Source organism: Panthera leo, chromosome C1 (assembly GCF_018350215.1).
Source record: "Panthera leo isolate Ple1 chromosome C1, P.leo_Ple1_pat1.1, whole genome shotgun sequence".
Lineage (NCBI taxonomy): Eukaryota > Metazoa > Chordata > Mammalia > Carnivora > Felidae > Panthera > Panthera leo.
Genome location: NC_056686.1, coordinates 194,747,395 through 194,761,640, shown reverse-complemented (window position 1 = coordinate 194,761,640; position 14,246 = coordinate 194,747,395).

Here is a 14,246-nt window from a genome sequence, read left to right as displayed (position 1 = left end):
TTATATATGGACACTTTCTAAGTATTGAAAATATCTCTAATCTTTTAGAATATAAAATCATAAATGTATCACAGAGCCCTTTCTTCTAACACATTCTTCTTGAAGGGAGAGCTTAAAAGTTCATTTCCTTTGTTTGGTCTCTATGACTATGTATATGATATAAAGGACTATTTCTTCACATTTATGATTCCAGAATTCTTATCATGTACTACTTTATTTTTATAGGAATAAGTCCTTATTTGTAACTATATTCTCACACCAGTGTCTAATATAGGCCTTTATTATACCCAAATACATGTGTGTGTTTTCATTTATATATATGTAGAGACAGAGAGGGAATGTGAGCAGGGGAGAGGAGCAGAGAGAGAGAGAGAATCTCAAACAACTTCACACTCAGCATGGAGCCTGACACAGGGCTTCACTCCATGACCCTGGGATCATGACCTGAGCTGAAATCAAGAGTTGGCTGTTCAACTAACTGATCTACCCCCCTCAATTATATTTATTAATAAGAGAATACACTTATGATCTACTTGACTCGATTGGTTGACTTTTCCTTTGCCATGCAAAATAATGAAATGTCTCCTATAACATTTTTCTCTCCTATTTTTTTCCTAATACAACATAAGACTGTTCTGATACTAATTTGAGGAAATGGGAAAATATTCAAACTTAAATGTAACCATAATCTAAGCAATCTACTTAATACTTTGGATTCTGCTTCTGAGAGGTTTTCAAATTTAATCAGCAGGTCAGAGGAGCATAAATAATTATTGAGAGGGTTATAACAGCAAGAGTAAAAATGATATTCATAAATAAAGCATATTTAAACAAAAACACAATAGGGTAAATACTGCAGACATAGGAACAATACAGCCAGTTTAAAAAGGCAGAGACTTTCAATCCTGTATTAACTTTATATCCACTTCCATTGCATTCAACAAATGCCATACAGAAAACCAAGGACCTTGATTACAGTATTACTTATTATCAGGCAGGTTATTTTTACAGTAGGCAATGAAATTTGAGAAAAATATCAAACAGCAGCAAAAACAATATAAGAGAGGCTTTCTGAAAGACTTTGCTTTCATAGATTTTTCAATGTCATTCTCTCCACACAAGCAATTCACTTTCAAAATATGTTGTGATTTTCATAATAATTTCAGATGCTTTTATGTCCCTAAGATAAAGTGTAATTCCTTGTGGTAATATCTACTGAGTAAGAGGATTTTGTTTGTACACACTTTCAGTTCGGAATGCTAGAAGATATATTTATATACAGAAGAGACTCTTTCCTGATTAGAGTAACTGAGATGCCACACTGCCTAGGAAGAAAGATTTAGAGGGAGTGACATTTCAAAGTTACTTTTTAGATCCAGAAATTGTATGTGGACAAAGGGGATTTCATTTTGAGAGAAAGGCAATGGGCCTAATGTAAGGAGCCACGAACTTTGTGAAGGAAAATATACATGTGCCACCTGTCACTGCCATTTACGAGAAGTGTGACTTGACACAAGTAACACCCTCCCCAAGTCTTCAGGTCCTCATCTGTGCAGTGGATCTCACACAACAAATGAAATAATGTTTATAAACAGCATTCATAAATTGCTATGTATTCACAGGGAATCACGGATAGGCTAGGGTTATTTTGGTAACAAACAGCCCCGTACTATCAGGGTTTATACTATGAAGGCTTATTTCTTACACATGCAAAAATTGGCATTCACCAAGGCAATTTCCCAGGGTAACTATCTTCCATGAAAAAGGTCAGGAAACCAGATGGCTTTCATTTTGTGTCTCACCATCCCAACACAAAGCTTCCTTGTTTGCAGGGACAGGAGAAAAGAGAGAGCTGAAAGTCACCATGTGACAGATATCACTTCCACCAAAAGCCTGCTGATCAGAATAAATATGTGACCTTACCAAACACTAAGAGGGCTTGTTAATGAGTGCAGACACAATTTTAGAAAGTATCATGGTCTTTGATCCAGTTCTAAAAATAATGCAGTAGTTTTACTGGTTTTCACTTTATTAGAAGTGATGTAATGCATAGAAGATCCAAGGTAGTAGACCAGAAATAATTTCTATTCTTCAGAAATGCATTTATGGGGCAACTGGGTGGCTCAGTTGATTAAGTGTCTGACTCTTGGTTTCAGCTCAGATCATGATCTCATGGTTCATGAGTTTGAGACCCATGATGGGCTCTGTGTTGGCCGTGTGGAGCCTACTTGGGATCCTCTTTCTCCTTCTCTCTCTGCCCCTCCCCAGGTCATGTGCTCTCTCTCTCAAAATAAATAAACTTAAAAAATGCATTTAAGTTTAGATGTGTGTCACTTTTTCAGGGGACAAATGATACATATTAATGCTAATAATGACTAAAATGATTTGACTGAGTTCAAGAGATGCCTGTCGCCCAAAATAGGACCCCTTCCTTGGATAGTCATTGGAAAATATTTTCTGTGGATTTTAGAGTAGTCTAGAAAAGACTACCATCAGGAATGCAGTATTATTGAGACTATGCTACAACATCCTTCTACAACATTACTTTTGTTAGTGCTCCTGTACCCAGGAATATTCTAGACTTCCTTCTATAGTGGGAAGAGACAAACTTCATTTACAAAGGAGAGGAGAAATAGTGCAGCTCAAAAGATAGATAGCTATTATATATATATATATATATATATATATATATATATATATATATATATAAAATGTTAGATATATATTGTTTTCTCAAATATGAGAAGGTTAGGTTACCAAACCCCCTAAGTAGAAGAAAAAATAATTAATTAAAATGACAAAACAAGCAGAAAGAAAACTCAAAGCAAACAAATCAACAACACCATGTCTTAAAAATGGGTTAGTTGGCTTTGTTATTGTTTGGAGGTTGCCAGGAAGAGAGTAAATACTTCAAAATAATCCAGTCAGAAGGTCAAAGAAGTTAGAAGCCTTTGCACTCTTGTCACACTGAAGGATAATATTCATTATTGACTCTTGGGCAATAAAACTGGAATCCCTCATGTGCTGGGACTGATTCTCATAGACTTGGTATAGCTTTAGCTAATGGCTTATAGATTGTAAGATCGTCAAGCCTTGCTGAAAAAGCCTATTAAGTCTGGCAATGGAAACAAAAGGTCAGTGGGCCAGGGCCAGGTGAATAGATTTCCTCAGTCAGGTAGAGAAAGCACTCACTAACAAGGTACCTTAGTTCCTTAAACCCAGATGAATGCAGACACCCAAACATAAGGTCGTAAAGAATCCACAATCGTTTTATATCACTGGGCTTCTGTGACTAAGGAAATCTTACATCACAGAGTGCTGGTGGTGCCACTCAGGACATAAAACCTAATCTGTCCCAGTGAGTCAGGGCAATCTCAGTGGAAACACACAGGAGCAAAGCTGACAAAATGAGCCTTGTACTGAACCCTATTACTCTGTTTTTCTGTCATCTCCCTGTAACCACTCAGGTGGCGGAAGCTGACATATATATATATATATATATATATATATATATATATATATATATATTATATATATGATCATGTATATAACATATGTATATAATGTATTTAATGTGTACATATGAAATATATATATCATATATATATATGATATATATATATATGATATATATATATATAATGTATTTACCCTAAGTAGTTAATTATAAAGGAATAGAGAAAATGGGGAAGGGATATAAAAATTACATATTTTTTATAAATTATTCCTTACATTTACATTAAGAATGGAAATATTGTCTCATTATTGTAAAATGCATACCAAGAATTTGGAGTGCCAATTTTTATAAAAAGACAATTTTTCCCCCCAAGGACATTGTGATAATAAATATCAGTCTCAGCTTAGCATTCTACACATTATTCCATAGAAAGTTTCAAAAACAAATTGCTATGATTTTAAGTTGTGGATTTCAAAGCTGATCCAGGGACACCTGGGTGGCTCAGTAGTAGGTTAAGCATTTGACTTCAGCTCGCGGTTCATGGGTTCCAGCTCCACATCAGGCTCTGAGCTGCCAGAACAGAGCTTGGAGTCTGCCTCAGATCCTGTGTGTGTCTCTCTCTCTCTTTGCCCCTCCCACACACGAGCAGGTTCTCTCACTCTCTCTCAAAAATAAATAAACATTAAAAAAGAAAGAAAGAAAGCTGATCCAAACATAACACCCAAAATGCTCAATATTAATTCTGGGCCTGTAACCACTCAAAGATTGAGGACACTCTGAAAGGCATGAGGGCACCAGGTTTTAAATCCTGCTGTTGGGTCTCTGTGTTTGAATTGTCCACATGATCAAAGCTCCCAGTTTGATCCAGTCTTGCCTATTTTAAGAAAATTTGTTTAGACTACAAAAACACACGGAGAAAAGATAATACATCAATGATAAACACAAAAGGAAGCATATTGAATTAAACCATGCCTTACTAGTGCAAAATTGATCTCTAGATGTTTATAGTCTAAGTGGCTAAATGTATTTCTCACTTACTAAGGTGCTGGCATTTAACTATTCTAAAGTGATTCCAATAAAAACCTTCATACTCCTAAGACAAAATAAATTCACAGAAAAAGTGTATTTCCTGCAATTTCTCGTGTGTATATATATATATATATATATATACACAATAATATGTATATATATATACAATATGTAATATATACAATGTATAATAGGTACAATATATAATGTATATATACAATACAATATAGTATTACAAAATATTCTAAGCAAACACAAAATATTAATTTATATAAATTAGATGCCAACTGACAACCCAACCTGTCACCTATTAATAGTTTGAGAAATGTCTTGATAATCTTACAACTCATCTTTCCTCTTTTCAAGATTTATAAGAGGTTATATATAGTCAAATAAGAAGATGAATACTATTTTATTGATATTGTGAAAAGAATTAATATTCCCCACTTCAGGGATTGTCTGGTAAACTATACACCATCACACAAATAAGGCTATTTCTCTTCTTTCTTGGTATTGAAGAAAAAAAGCATGGTTGGTTTGTCTCAAGTAATCTACTGTTTACTAATACTAGTATAGAAAATATGCTCTGTAAAACAGAGTAATTATTCTTACCCAACACATCTGGACTTTTAGATGAGACATCTTATTGCTTAAGGAAATGAATAATTTGTGAAAACATTACTTACACTTTGTTATGTGGCTCTGAAAGAAATGCCAGATAAATGGAGAGTCCAAGAAATATCAAGGAAAACCAGTTATAACCTTGGTAATTGGTGTCATGTCACTTGCATTGTTGAACAATGCACAAGAGTGGTCATCTGTCATATTTTGACACCAAATCAGAAAGTAGTACTTCTAAAAGACACTTTAAGATTTCCATCTCAATAATAAATTATTGTATTGTACACTAGAGCTTATTCTCTTATAAAGTTAGAACCATAAATATATACAAGTTATAAAAAATATTGAACAATAATATCTATGATAGAGGGATATTCTTGCATTTCCTTTGTCCAAGTATCTCAAATAGATAAAGGAAAGACACTATAAAATAAAGTTTGTTCAAAGTGCTGTGTATTAAACAACGATTAGTCATAATTTCGTATAAGAATTTAGTGAATCTGACTTGGCATACGTAAAGTCTCTAAAAACCTTTTTCTCAGTCAAGCTCACTATTTGTTAGTTCTGATGTAATAATTAAGTAGAAAATACTTTGTAAACTTTAATTTAAATAGGGAGATGTCAGTTTCAATACACATGTACACACATCTATATGGAAACTATTATGTGCTCTATATTTCTAGATTCTGTATGGGTTAATAAATGTATAAAACATGTTTCTTACATTTATAAGTTTTTGCTACATTTAACAACTCTGTATGAGTTTTTAACAGTCTCTACAGGCAAAAGAGGGGGACTTGAACAGGATGAATCACAGCAACATAGAGAGCTAGCTGGTTAGGTAATACCAGGGAGTCCAACTACACAATTCTAGTCAGGGGAGTATGGTAGTGGGCAAAAGAGAGAAGAGCCAAGTTCAATGAGCTATGTATTAGATGTTCTGCAAAGAAAGTATTTCACTGGCAATATTTTTGGAAAATGTTATATGTTCACCCTTCACAACCCTTATTTATTGGCATATTCTGAGATATCCTGGGTCTCCTTGGTGGCTCAGTCGGTTAAGTGTTCAACTCTTGATTTTGGCTCAGGTCATGATCTTATGGTTCATGAGACCAAGGCCCATGTTGGGCTCTGTGCTGACAATGAGAAGCCTGCTTGGGATTCTCTCTCCCTCTCCCTCTCCCCCACCCATGCTCTCTCTCTCTCTGTCTCATTCTTTCTCAATGAATAAACATTAAAAAAAACTTAAAGTAAATAAAAAAATAAAGTTCTGAGATGTCCTTTGACCTAACATTTTCCAAGTTATTTGACTACCTTTTTTCCACCTCAGAACACTCATTAATATCTCAAGGAATGTTTCATGACTCTCAGTTTGAGAAACCCTGCTGTAGGTCTACTGTATGCCAGGTGCTTTTGTGTGTGATGGTTTATTTACTCCTCTGCATCACATTTATATATGAATAAAGTAACTCTCACAGAGTTTTACTAATTTGTTCTAATTTACACAGTAGCTATGCAACTGGAATGAAATTTAGTAGTATTCCTGATTTGCGCACATGATTGTAGCATTTCTGAGAGAATATTAAAAGGAAATCAACCAAGCAACAAACAAACCCAGGCAGCATTCCAGAAGGATTAGTAGTAATGCACAAATCAAGTATAGTGGGACTAACTTACAGAGAATGATATGGAGGCCCACTATGGTAGCTGGAGCACATGCTGGAGGTTAATTATTGCAAACAAGGTATTATCAAATTATCACTGTGGATATGGGATTAGGGATCAGCTAGCAATTCCAAACTCATGACATTGCTGTAGAGTGCCTCAAAATAAAGATGCTTGCTTTCTGGATTGGTCCAAGACACTGAGGTCAGAGTCAAGCCAATGGATCACTACAAATGGCATTGGATGCTACGAAAAAGGAAAACAAAAGAAGTCTCCATAGGAAGGTGCATTGGGGTTAAGCAATCTGAGTATAGTTTTGAGGGGATTTGTAAACTGGTCAGAAGAAGCCAATCTAAAAAGGCTAGACGGCTACATAAAGTATGATTCCAACAACAAGACATCTTGGAAAAGACAAAACTACTGAGACAATAAAGCTATCAGGGTTGCCAAGGTTGTGGAAGGATGAATATTTGGAGCACAGAGGATTTTTAGTGCAATGAAAATATTCTATACAATGTTATAATGTTGGATATATGCTATTATACATTTGTTCATACTCCTAGATTGTACAACACCAAGAGTGAACCCTGTGGTAAACTGTGGACTTTAGGTGATTACAATGTGTTTATGTAGGTTCAACAATTATAACAAATATACCCTCTGATGAGGATGTCCATCATGGAGGAGGCATGAATGTGGCACAGGAGGGTATGTGGAAAACCTCTGTACTTCTCACTTTCTTGCCAATTTAAACTGTTAAAAAAAATTAAGCCTAAAAAAAAAAGTTGTCAGAGAAGTATGGACACACTTTAGGAGACAGGCAAAAGAAAGACATGGCATATTCTTGAGTGATGAAGGAGGAGTTTTAGGAAAATTAGAAGGGTCACGGATGAGTGAGTGGAAAGGGAGAGACTGGAATTGGTTGAGGACAATAGCTCAGGAAGAGGGAATATGGATTAGGGTAAGATTTATGTAGACACAGAAGGGCGGAAATAAAGAGAAGTGAGTGAATTCTAGTACATTGCATAAGTGACAAGAACATAAAAATAATGAATGCAGAAAATAGAGAGTGAAGAATTATAAACATGTTTCTTATAAATTGATAAATGAAATAATTTCAAATTTTCCTACAAAAATATGGATATTGTAATAGCTACCCCAAAAAAGCAATTTGAAGAGAAGCAAGAGGCAGTTGAATTTGATCATGGGCATGTTAAATTAGAGAGAACACAGGATATGTAAGTATTTAAGTTTTTCACTGAAGGGTTAGAGTTGAATTTTTAAAAATGGATGAATTTGAACATAACTCAGGGGGAAATTGCAAGAAAATAAGAGACAATTTTTTAATGTTTTTAGTTATTCCACTAACAATTGTCAGTTAAATCGGGTTTATTTAAAATAAGAGAAAAATGAAAACAGGTAGTATTTTTGGTAAAGTTTAATTCACAATTATATTAATAAAGAGCATCAATATATTTTAGACTGTTATCTCTAAAAACGAATCAAAATACACAATTTAACACCTGCCTTGTGTTATTTTTTGTAACAGAACCAGAGGTTTTTAAATTCCCCACACAACAAAATGCAAAATAAAAGCAGAACACCCACAGCCTCCTGCTTTGAATTAAAATTCAATGTACATTTCTTCTAGTTATAATTTTCTTGTCTATCATTCCCCAGATCCCAAATTAGATTTATTTGGCACCATGCCAGAGGACGGGTCTTTAAATCATAATGACACTCAGCTTTTACATACAGCACTATTGATGATATGAACAGCAAAGCTGGGCAGTGCTAGAATGGAGTGGGTAACAGATGTAGTTCCAATTCTGGCAGAGACACTTAAAAAAAAAGCCCTCAATTTTAAATGCTGTTTAAAGAAATTAGATACACATTAACCATCAGTAGGGAGGACGGAGCAAGTGTGAGACAGATAACACCAAGTTAAAATATTTTGTGGAGGAAACTTTAAAATGCTGTGCTTTTTAAAAAAATTCTGTAAAATCAATTTTATGTAGTTAAATACTCCAGACACTTTTCAAAAAGAAGCTAACAATTGACCTTATAAATGTGAATGTATTATATTAAATTGTGGATTAAGATAGTAGTACCTAGGTTTAATAATAAAAATCTCATAAAACAATTCCACACTCAGAAAAGAATCTTCCCTTTTGTTCAGATTAAACCAGATGTTGAGAGAAAAGGGAAGTTTTTATATTTTTGGGTTTTTTTTTATCGTATTTTTGACCTTATTTGAGAGAGTGCTGTTATCAGTACAAATGTGTACAAGCCACTTGAGTCTTGGATTGGGCTTTCCAAAAAAACCCAAAAAAAACAAAAACAAAAACAAAAACACAGCTTTTTGAGACTCAGTAGACATTACATGATGTCATAATGATAAAGTCTTTGGCCCAAAATACTTTTCAAACGCTTTATTATTTGCCATTGAAGAGAAGACTTCAGAATCTGGAAAATATTCAGGACCAAATAGTATATCAGTATAACAACATAGCATGTACACATACTGACTCATAGACAAACTACATTGTGGGGAATTGGGGAATCACTCAGGTACAAATTCTCCTTATTTTGTACATCTTGATTTGACTTCAAGGTGTTTTGAAATTGCTTTCAAAATGCACGCAAAGATAACAGAATACTGTTGCCACATTCTGTAGACATAATGTCTACAAGTCCCACCAAAAATGTTTAGGGAAGATTTAGATTCCGAAAACTGGAATAAAAGAGGTGTAATGTGGAGACAGCCAATAAATTATGCATGATTAAGCCTAGTACCACCCAGAGTGAATAGATTTCAGTCCCACAGGGAAATTCTAGACAATGGTGCCAAACACATGCGTCAGACTCTCCCCACCCTAGGGACAAGGGAGCTGTGTGATATTTATACAACTCCTGAAAGTCATTTGAATGCAGTTGCTGGGAGAAGGTGTTAATTCCTTGGCACTTTGAACTTGCTGCACACACGAGCAGTGTCCCTGTCCTCAGTGTACCGATTATAGCAATTGGAAGGTGGCCGGAAGACACTAAAAAGTCTGAGGAATACAGGTACAGCACTGACACCGCTACTAAATCTTCCAAAGGGAATAAAAAATATCCCTATGCTTGTTCTCACTGCTTGCTACTCCAGTTCTTGGGAAAAATCAGAAAACAGAAACTGCATCTGAATATAGCCTAATTTAATTTAACTGAACATTAAAGCACGGAATTTATGAAGCCAGTTCTCTATGATAGAATAAATGAGGCAAATATAGCATAACTTTTTCATGGTTTCTTTCCATGGAGCCTAAGATTCCATATTCAGATTGACAACATTTAGTCCAAGATATTTTAATTCACAATAATTGTCTTTTCCCAAGTTCATAAAAATACATGACTTACTTGCATTGAGGGAAAAAAAAGGCATGGGGTGGGCGGATTCCATAAGTTTATTCTAAAATTGACTAATTTTTTAAATTTTATTTTCAAATCGAAAATATGCAGACTTTAAGTATACAGTCTGTTTGGGCAAATATACATGTTTATGTAACCACCACTCTAATCAAAACATAAATATTACTACTGTTCAGAAAGCTTTTTCATAGTATTTGCTAGTGCACACTCCACTCCACTGCACTCATTATTCTCAATTGTATTATCTTATCTTTTTGGGCTTATTCTAGGACTTGATAAACAGAGTTTGATCATATGGCTTCTTTTGCTCATTGTTTTGAGACTCATGTTGTTGCATGTTTCAGTATTTTGTGCCTTTTTTCTATTGCTCAGGAGAATTCAAATTAGTAAATATACCAGTATTAGTTTATCCATTACTATGTTGGTGGGCATTTAGGATATTTTCAACCTTTTCCTATTATGAATAAAAACTGCTATGAACATTTTTGTCAAATATTTGGTGCACATAAGATTTCCTTCTTTTGGGTAAATATTTAGGAATGAAATGACTGAGCCACAGAATAGGTTTGTATTGCTCTGTTGATTTATATCCCTATTTTTATGAAATACTACTTTCTGGATTACCATAGTCACCAGGTAGGATAAATCCTCCAATTTTGTTGTTTTTCAAGAATGTTTTTGACAGTCCATAAGTCATTTACATTTCCATACATGTTTTTTGAAAGAGACTTCAAATGCTACAACAGAGCCTGCTGAGATTTTTATTGAAATTACATTGAATCTGAGATCCACTTAAGAAATATTTATATGTTAATAATATTGATCCTTCCAATTATTGAAGATGCTATATGTCTCCATTTTTGTAAGTCTTCTTTAATTTTTCTTAGCAGTGTTTTGTAGTTTTTCAGTACAATGTTAATCATTGTACAGTTATATTTGTTGCTTCATTTCCAAAAACGTGGAGGATATTCCAGATTACCTTATTGGTTTTTTTTTTAAATTTATTTCTATTGTGGCCAGAGAACATGCTCTATTTAATATTGATATTTTAAGTCTGAGACTTCTTCTATAGCTTAGCATATGATCTTCTCTGGTGATTGTTCCATGTACAGATGAAAACAAGATCATTTTAATGTTTTATAAATGTCAATTTGGTCAAATTGATTGTTGGCAGTTTTCAAATCTGCTATATATTTATGGTTAGTTGGGGTTTTTTAATTTTTATTTTTTTTTTACTTGTTCTATCAATTATAGAGAAAGAGGTATTAAAGTTTTTTACTTCTTTTGGTTCTCTTTACTTCTGTTCATTTTGTTTCATATATTTTGATAGTTTGTTATTAGGTATGTGCAAATTTAGGATTATTATTCCTGATAAATTGGTTCATTAAATGAGTCATCTGTCATTATGAAATGTGTCTCTTTACCTTTGAAAATCCTCTGTGTCTCGAAGTATCTATGTTTTTAATATAGCCATGGAAACTTTCATATGCTTTGTATTTGCCTGATATATCTTATCACTTTCTTTTACCTCGACCTATCTTTGTCTTTATATTTGAAAGTGTCTATAGTAGATGGATCATAGTTTGGTCTTATCTTTTATCCAGTCTGATAAACTCTCCATTAATTATAGTGTTTTGACAACCTAATTTTAATGTGACAATTGATCTAGCTACATTTAAAACTACCATCTTGCTATTTGTTTTCTATCTATCTCTTCTGTTATGTAATCCTTTGTCCTCCCTCCTCTTTCTTTAGAAAATTATTTGGTCAATTGAGGACTTTTAGCCTCATTTCTCTTTAATCAATATAACTTACTGTATTGTTTCTTTTTTAAGGTCTTGTTTAATGAAAAATACAATTATTTCCACTGTTCTTTTGAAAGATTATTTTTTTCTGTGGAGGTACAATTTTAGTTAACAAGGTTTTCTGTGCTGTTTTTTTTCATCCACCACCCCTCCCCCTGTCCATCATCTCATCATAAATGCTGCTCTATTATCTTTTGTTTGTTTTTGGGAAAACAAACAGGTTTTGTTTTGTTTCTCATTAAACTTTGTTTTAATGGATATCAAAATTCTGTGGCAGACATTTGGCCAAGTTGTTTCCATTAAAAAGTACTGATTTTAAAAACTAATAACTTAAAACTGCCACACACACACACACACACACACACACACACACACACACACAAATCAGTAATTGTCCTCTAATGATTATTGTTTTATTTTATCAGCCAATTATATTACTAATGAATCATCATCATAACCTTATGATGGTTTGGTTTAATACTTTGTGAGGAAGGGTATATTTTAGCTACTCCCTTAGTCCTAGGGTCTCTCTAACTCAGATGCCAAATTCGCTTTCCCCTACAGGGAGAAGCAGCTAAAATTTCTGCTCAATACTTTCATCTATCTAGCTTTTGTTTTATCCCTAGACTACTTGTATTCTGTCCCATTTATGCATAGATTAGGTGTCAACCAAAGATTTGAGGGTTGTTATGCATGAATCTGAGGGCTACACTTTATGAAGCTCTCTCATTTTTGTGATATCTCCTATCAATTTCCAGCTCCTTTTCAATACCATGCTCCAACCACTGAGTTCTCAGGTCATGAAATTATAGCTTTATGTTTGAGCTCTATTCAAAGCATGTAGCTTTGAGAGAGGGAAACTGAAAAGACCCCATGAGAGACTGTTTTTTTGCTTTCTCTATTCTTGCTAAGACCTACACTCCCTCCTTGCACATGTCTCATAGTGCAGATAATGTATGCCCTACTTGCAAAGGTCAAAACATTAATGATTTCTTTTTTTTTTAACATTTATTTATTTTTGAGAGACACAGAGAGACAGAGTATGAGTGGAGGAGGGGCAGAGAGAGAGGGAAACACAGAATCTGAAGCAGGCTCTAGGCTCAGAGCTGTCAGCACAGAGCCCGATGTGGAGCTCAAACCCACAAACCATGAGATCATGACCTGAGCCAAAGTCAGAAGCTTAATCAACTGAGACACCCAGGCACCCCAAAGCATTAGTGATTTCTTTGGAGTCTCCCAGCACAACAGGCAACATCTAAGGAGTGACTGGACAGAGTCATCACGAAAGTTTTCCAAGATCACTGGCTCACCCAAGACCCCTGGCTCCAGGTTATAAGTGACTTATGGAGGACACTTAAACACTCATCTTTGTTCCTCCATTACTGAAAACAAACGTCATAGGACCACAATCCTCAGTAAAAACCCTGGGCCCAAAGCAAAAATAAAACTCACTCTTCTTTCCTTTCTGAGTTTCCTGGATGCTCTGTCCATATCTACTCTTGCTTTCTCTCTTTAATAAACTCTGCTCTCCCTTCCTCTCAGCTAGTGTTTGATTTCTATCCTGCACGAAGCCAAGGACCTTCTTGGTTGGTCCTGTGGGACCTCACTCTGGGTCCTCAGACGCAGTCATACTGTATCAGGTTTTCCCAATATTTTCTTCCTCTGAAGGAGTGAATTCCCAACAGTTTCTGCCTAATTTTGGTCACTGTCCAATGCCTCTAAGCAACTCTGTGTATGTGAGTGTGTTTCTACATATATTTTGTGCAAAATAGATAATTGTTTTTGACAGGAAAGTTAGTTCAATATAAGCACTACTGTACATCAGAGTTTTGTTGTTGTTGCTTTTTGTATGTATTTTTATTTTAGCATTAGTTTGTGTGTGGTGTGTGTGTATACTTCAAAATTCATAACCATGGTAATAGTACTACCTAGATAGAGCATCAGGAAAATTCTATACAAATATGTGTTAATCCAGCATTTGCTTGTCTATTCACATTCACAGAATTATCAGAACTTATCAGTTTTTCACTGGAATTTATTGCTAAAATCAATAGCCTACATATAACTGATTGTTGATGATAATACACATAGCAAAGAAGATTCTACCAACAATTGACTTTTCTAACACAAAAGACATGTAGAAACATTAACCTGTTTGGGAATCATGCTAGAAAAGCAGACAATAGTGAATATATTTATATTGAATATCCATTGGATTGAATATCCATTTTTCAGCTGAGCAGTGATGTATGTGACCT